Below are 8,207 nucleotides of genomic sequence, written 5' to 3' on the forward strand. Positions count from 1 at the left end.
TTGGGGCTGTGAAATTGTGCTCAGTAACTTTTTGGTTTTATTTTATTCATGGTAGTATAAGAAAGTAAGAGATTTTATATTTGCAGAATGGCTGCCCCAGCATTTGACAACTTTTAACTGAAATTTAATATGTTCATGTTCAATACTTTGTTGTTTTTTTTTTTCTAATGTGTGTAAAAATACTGCACATATATTCAGAGTTAATCATGCAAAACTCTATAAAAGTAATCATGGTATGCAATGTAGGAACATCTTTAAATTTCATAGAATCATTCATAGAATGGCTTGAGTTGGAAGGATCTTTAAAGATCATCTGGTTCCAGTCCCCTTGCAGGGGACAGAGTTGCTACCTGCAATTTAAGGTGGGCCCCGTCCAATCTGACTATAACTGCCTCCAGGGATGGTGGATCCACAGTTTCTCTGGGCAGTCTATTCTAGTGCCATTATTCTCATCACTGATAAAGATATTGAAGAGCATCAGTCCCAGGATAAAACCCTGGAGGACACCACTTGTCTCCAGCCTCAACATGGACATAGAGCAATTGACCACAGCATCCCACTTAAAAAATTCCTTATCCACTGAATAGTCCACTCTTCAAATCCATATCTTTCCAATTCAGAGATAAGGATGTAGATAGACCATTTTTTGCATTTTTTGAAAATAATTAGTTATAGCAGGTACACTTTATTTATGACAAAATTTGAATTTTCTTTATATTTATTGTATATATAAACATAGGCAAATATGTAAATATATTTACATGTTTTCATGCCCATATAGTGTGTTTCTTAATTGAAAAATTAGTGTTGTTGCATAGCAATCTATAATTTAAAAGAGGCTAAAGTAAGATGTAGATTCCTACTACAAGTGAATGTGAAACTCAAAAATTGCTATCGAATGAACTACAAAGTCATTGGCATGTATTCTCTGTATGTATCTTCACCATTTCATTATCATTTGCAGTTCACTGTCTCCTGGCATTTTTGTTTGTTCTCACACTGATTTTTGTTTTTTATTATTATTATTATTATTTTGCTTGTGCATTTTTCTGTGTGATTGGGTGCAATTATTTTCAAAAATTTTTGACAGTGATCACTGCAGTGGAAATATACCTAGGAATCTGTCACACATGCTACTTGTGTTTGGATTTTACTTCATGCCCTTTTCCACAACTTATGACCTTTTATGCAGGCTATTTTTCTCTTTATGGCCCCCAGAGCTTTGTCCCCATAAGACTTTTGAAGTTTTATATCTTCAGATCTCTAGCAAAGAATAGCAAGGGAGACAGAAACAATTCTTGGATAAAATGTCACGGATTTATTCTAGTTCCAGAGCAGAACTCTAATTTTTGTTCAGTTTTCAAGTGTATATGACTGAACATCAGTTTCTTCCTCTACCTCTGTTGAAGCAAATACTGAATCTATTACTACCATATTTGCTAATTAAAATCATTATGTCAGGTCTACCCACATATAATCACTGATGGAAGCTTTGCATTCTTTGCAAAAGCAAACTCTTTTGGCATCCCAAAGGTTAAAGATTGTCAAGGAAGGACAACTTTTAATGTATTAAAGGCTTACGCTTTCGAATGTGCTATGTAAGTTATAATGTCTTAACATATGCTATACAATGCATTTTCATTTGTGGAATGTGCTTTTCCACCTAAACAATCTGTTATGAGTTAGTATTAGGATTTTTATTTTCCCATTGACAGCAGTCCTCAGCAGAGAAGTCAGTAGGCTCATCACGAAGAAAGGTAACAAAGAAAGGTACTGCGTAGCTTCAGTTTCACTCCAGAACAGAAAATGAAATCACGTATATTCACTGTACTAAGTTTGTTTTTGAGCACAGGAGCACTAGAGATTTTAAACTGAGTTTAGAAAGGCACTAAGGGATCTTCTAGATCTTGATTTCTCTGTATGAAACATCATACAGAATATTTTGCACTAGATCTCTATTGAGAGTGGTGGAATCACGCATTTCTTTACTACTTATGGTAGTTGCTAGATAATGACTCAAGAAGAGTAATTGATACAGTTTGGGAAGCGTTGATGAATTTCATACTGTTCTTTGCACAACAGACATCAGGGCAAATGTTTATCAGGAAAAAAAAACCAAACAAACTGAGAGCTAAATGGAGCTAAAGAGAAATTCAAGCATGTTTAAACTGTTTTCTTCTGGGCATTGTTCCAGTTTTTGATTTGCATATGTCTACCAAAATTAAATGACGTTTTAAACCTACCAGTTTTTTTCTATCCATTATTTAATCCTTAACTCCTGACTTGAGAATTATTAATAACATTAAATACTAGTCCTAAAGTGTTAGCAGTCTAGTAAATTGAAAAGATGTCAAAGAACTTTTTAAAATAACTAAAATTACTAAAATCATTTCAGTTAAAACTTGCAAAATACATGCTAATATTACAGTTCTGCAAGTGGAGCTACCCAGTAATGAATAAAAATATTCAACATAACACCAGTTAAAATAAGATATAGAAAGGGATCTGATACTAATTGGTTTATCTCTAAATTTATATTATATATATATTTATATATACACATAATCTAGGGAGACAAGAATCCTATTATTTCTGATTTGTTACATAACTGATTACTTAAATAGTTTAGAAATATACAGAGGAATTCAATTTTAGCAATGGTAAATTCTTTCTAGTAATTTGAACTAGATTACCAGTTAGGAAATGCGCAGATCTCACAAAAACAAATTAAAAATGTTTAATTTAAAAATTTGAGTGAATTTCAGTGATTTTTGCTTGTTATCTATGATGAGTGATTTTAGAACAAATAAATTAATGAATATTATAGAGGACAAATTAAAAACACATTAATTTCTTTTGTTCGTGAAAGTTCATGTTGTTTCTTGAATGCACGATAGGCAGTCCAGTACTTACTTGGAGTAAGGTGTTGCTTTTTTATGTTTTGGTATCATGATGCTGAAACTTAACTGTAGAAACAATGGTTGTTTCTTCATGCTGCTATCATGCAACTCCTTTTTATCTTCAGATACTAGTTTAGGAGTGTATAAGTTTATAAATGAAGTATATTTTCACTTGTAGATTGCCTTGTTCTCTTTTTCTTTCCCATCACAATAATCAAGAGCCTCAGGAGTTCATTCCTTCATAGATGTAGCATGGTATCTTGGTAAAAATTCATTCTATGAACCTGCCATCTGCCCATATATGTAAAACAATGCTTTAGTTCTTCTGATGCAAAATGTTTGAGCATTGTTGACAGATTTCTCTTTAATCATAATTATGTGGTAGAATTTTTTGTTCAGTTGTAAGTTAAACATCTGTTTCAAATTAATCTAAACTGTGCCTAATATCTTTGCCCAAGTCTCTACATGTAAATTACCATCTATCACCAAGTTTTTCTAGAGGCAAACTCTTTTTGAGTTTGCCAAGGAAACTAGAAAAACAGTTCTGTAGTTGATTAAATAATATAAATATTTTGTATTCAAAGAGATTCATGTATCAATGACCTGCTATGTCATGATCATTAGATTATCTCCTCATGGAATAAATATTGGACTACTTATGCAATAGAGCATAATGTCAGGGAAGATTGGAGAACAGTTTCGAGAGGCAGCTAAATCATTAACATTATGAAATCCCAAGGTTTCTAGCATGAGTCATGAGCTCTTAGTACAGGTATGAAACATAATGACCACAGCATTTTTCCCTAGATATTTAAAAATGTGCTAGCTAGTCTGTTCTTACAATGAAATGACAAATAGTTCTATAAATACTAGAATAAAATAGCTGACTATTATTGCATAAATAGCTGGCATTCTATCTTCATTTTTGCACTTCCCCTTCACTGAGTGGAGAATGTCTTTTCTCCTTTTGGAAATAACAAATCTATTTTCTTTAACTATAAAGTAATTTTGATTTGTTGTCCTAGATCTTTTATTTTTCTGATTTACTACAGCCCAGAGAGAATGTGGAGAAAAACAGTCTACAAATGTGTATTTCAGTCTTACCATGGGATGTGGGGGGTGCTTACGTTCCAGCTGGCAACACTTCAGCTTTTGATTTGAAAGCCATGAGCTTTGTTCTAGCTCAGTTCTTAATTAACTGTGTGTGCTGAGGTTAGTTGTCTCAAATTTCATTCATAGCTTCTAATTCAATGGAAATGCATATTTGATATCACTGCCTCTGAGGCTGGTTGTCTTACACTGTTATTACTGAACTCTACCTGAATTATTTTTTAATTGAGAACAATATTTATATAAAATAGGACTTTAGGTATTTATATAAAAATACATAAATGTATATTTTTTTCTTTTTTATTGGTGAACAATATTTCTATCTTGGGTTTAGTACAACTGAAGAAGAAGGTGGGATTTGTCTTGTGGAAAAAGAGAATTGACAGGAATTTAGCAGGAGTCTTAGATTTCTTCTTCTGTACCCACCTAGTCTAAAATCATTCCATTAATCTTTCACTCATGTTAGGAATGAAGGAGACTTCTACGAAGCTAGTTTTGTTTTAAGGAAATTTATATTTGTACCTGATATTCCTAAAAGAATTCCAGAATGTGAATAGGAAAATATTATCCCAGAAATGTGCCAAGGCTGAGCAATCTTGCATTTTTTACTATGTAAGATACTGACTGTATGAACTGTAACTTATAACTGTTAACTGCCTTGCTCAAATTTGCACAGCTCATTACTGAGTTTTTTTCTCAATTTAAAATAAATTTGAAATAAAATTTTGTCTTTTTTGATAATTCCATAGTCCAGGCATTTTTTTCTTAAATAACTCAAAGTATTTCTTTTCTTTTGAATTTGATTTGTTTCTAGTTATATCTATTTTCCAACTTTGCTCATAAAAGCTAGCTGTAATTGGTGCAAGATCAAATCACTTCTTTTTTTTTTTTAACTTTGGATGTTGTTATGAACTTTTGTATTTCCATTAAATGAGTATTTTCTTCAGTTAAGTGCCATTTATCTATTCCAGTAATTAATAAAAACAAAGAATTCTTCCTACTGTGAGCCTTGCCTACATACTTTTAACTCTGTGTATCTTGGGTGAGGATATGCTTGTAAAGTCTGACATTTAATTAAGTTGTTTTGATCTTTTATTCGCCTGTTTACACATATTATTATACCTATGAAGTCTAATTTAATTGTTTGATGTATGTTGATGTGTTTTTTTATAATATAACAAGGCTTTGTTTCTTTTGTTCTAGAGTTATTGTGTAACTGTGATCACAAGATTCCCTGAGCTTAATAACACACTAGAAAAATATCTTTCATGACCCTAGTTTACAATACTTATTATTTTTCATGTACAGAAAATGCCATTAATTTGAATATGTGGATTGATTTCCTTTTTAATGGCTACTTTTGATATAATTGGACTAAGTTCAAAGCTTAGAGGAAACATTTTTAAAAGCAACAAAGCATGAGCCCTAGTTTTTTACTATTTATGATTGTCAACAATGATTTTGCTCACTTCATGAAGAGCTTGTGGTCATTTGAAATAAATATTCATATTCATCTGTAAATTAATCTGCTCCTTTCCTACAAAGAAATTTCATAGATGGAGTGCAATTGAAATTTTAATCCCCTGGTTGTTTTGGAATTCTTTTTCGCACTTCCTTAGACTAGGCCTGATTCCTTCCTGCCAGATACTAGTGAGCCCATTTAGAGTGAATGACAGCAACAAATATAGAGATCTTATTCAGATAGACCTTAGTCACTGAAGGGGACTACAGAAAGAAACTCTGTTATGAAATGGGATTTTTTTAATCCAAAGTGCTATAAGAAATATAATTTTGCATTAAATAGTGATTCCACTGAATTTAAAAGTGAGTTCTCACTTTAGTAATTAAAAATCATTGGATGTCTTGCAGAATACCTTGTAAGATTGAGCCTTCTTTTGGCTCACCTTGGGCAAAGTCTCTGTAATAGGCTAAGAAAGCACAGCAACAACTTGTACTTCATCCTATGGTAGATAATATGAATGTATGTAAATGGTTTGAGGTTTGTTTATGGCTTGACTGACATTAGCTTGCTAGCTATTTTACCTTATAGATTTACTGTTATGTGTCTAGAAATTTTCCAGCAGTATGATAATGATTTTTATTGTGGTTCTCAAAGCTGGTGGGAAAGGCAAGTGATCTGAAATGCCTATAAACCTCAAGTCAAAGGTCTGAAGCTCTATCTAACCTTCATTAAGTCTGTTTCTTTCACAATGTCTTGCCTGTACAACCAAAAGACTTTTTTTTCTTCTTCCACTGTTGCAGAAAGCATCTGATGTCACTCAGTACGACACTGTATCTTTTTACAACTGTTCCATGTATGTTACTTAGTGATGAAATATGAAGAAATGCCATAATATAATATGTAATGTTATTATTTTAGATAGAATCGAATTTCTTGTGATCCCAAAACATAGCAAGTGTATTTCAAAAGTAACCTGGGAGAATGTGTTTGATTTTTTTATTTTTTAATAGTATGTTTTAGATGGTAATATCTTATCTGTGGTTTATGATATTTATTTAAATAATCAGGAGAATTAGTGGTTTGGAAAGGTTATCCAGCTTGTCAGAGTTGAACATCTCCAGGTTCTCCAACAATGTATCCTGTGTATGCTATTCATTCCCTTATGATTATGTTGTCCTTTACATGTTGTTGCCATTTGACAGATGGCAGCAGAGGGGCAGTCTGACAGAATAGCAGCTGGCATGGAAGTGCATATGAAGCTGAGGGGTGTCATTGAATTCCTTCATACCTGTGCTGGTACAGATTTTTATGTGTAGGTCATACAGGCCCTTGTTCATCACTGATAAGAATACATAGCTAATGGTGGTGACTGTGTATTCAAATGGTGTTTTATAGCTGAGAATTTGCTCCACAAGTGTTACTGTGCTTTTTGTGGCTTCCGTGGAAAGAGATAGGAAGCATTACTTTTGGAACGACCCAATATTATTATGAAGGCATACCATGAATCAAGACTCCTGGAATGCATGGGCATGCCAGTGCCTTATATATGTTATCTTGTTCCCTTCTATTTAGAAGTCTGCAAAAACACTGTAAATTCTCAATGAAAACCATTTTTTAAGAGGCAGTAATAGGGAATAAAATTCTACAGATGCAGATGGCTATTTCTAAGCATTATCTACCATTTTTCAAATATAGAATAGAAAAATATGCAAGGACTCTTATTAGAAATATATTTGCCTTGGTTGTATCTATTAATAGTTTTGTACCATTTGCCTGGCAAATGATCATTACCCTTTAAATACTGAGAAAGGAATTAATCATCTAGAAAACTGATCATTGTTGTTATTATCTGGGAAAAAATAATAAAAAAAAAAAAAGGGGGGGGGGGGGGGGGGGGGGGAATAAAAAAGTGAAAGAATAGCAAAAGTCTTGTCTAGAACAATACAGTCACAAGCTAATCTTCCAATACAGAAAATATGATCTAATCAAAGTCACAAAAGCTAAATTCCATGGCAGTGAGAGAAGATTAGATTGGCAATTTTTCATAATGTAGAAACAATTTGTTATTTTAGAGCTAAATATAAAGGAAAAATTGACCTAGAGATTGATCCCATATGCATAAATCCATTGTGTAAGTGTTCAAAAACTTGGTACATTAGTTATAAGGAAATAAAGATCAATTTAGCTTTGCATAGTTAAATAACTGGAATTCATTTTCAAGTATGCAAAGCTGCACACTGATACTTCATTAATGATTAAAATCAGTACGGACAATGTTTAGATCATGGTATCATCACTTAAAACCATGTCTCACCTATCTGGAGAGTCCTTGTTAACACAGTTCAATGGATTTTTCGCACCACTGATTCTGTTCAAGTTTTAGATCTATAATTCCACCTACTATATACCTCTCTTCACGTGTTAGCTTTGTGAGGAAGAATTTTTAATTAAAAAAAATCACTGAGAGTTTTAAAGAAGTGTAAAGAAACAATAATTTAATGGACTTTGTTGTTTGCTTTGGTTTTTTTACAACAGCAGAACCAATAACCCCTCTTCTACCTAAAGACACAGATTTTATGGATGATCTTTTATAACTCTTATCTACCAGCACAAGAGAGCATGGCATGCTCACATCACATAAACTGATTGCACTTGCCTGCATAGCTGTTTTTTTCCCCACCCATTTCAATCAGAAATCTGCTCTGGAGTAGGAGCCAACCATCCTGTTTCTGTGT

Source organism: Coturnix japonica, chromosome 11, assembly GCF_054131305.1.
Source record: "Coturnix japonica strain WE chromosome 11, WE-NBRP24, whole genome shotgun sequence".
NCBI classification, from domain to species: Eukaryota; Metazoa; Chordata; class Aves; order Galliformes; family Phasianidae; genus Coturnix; species Coturnix japonica.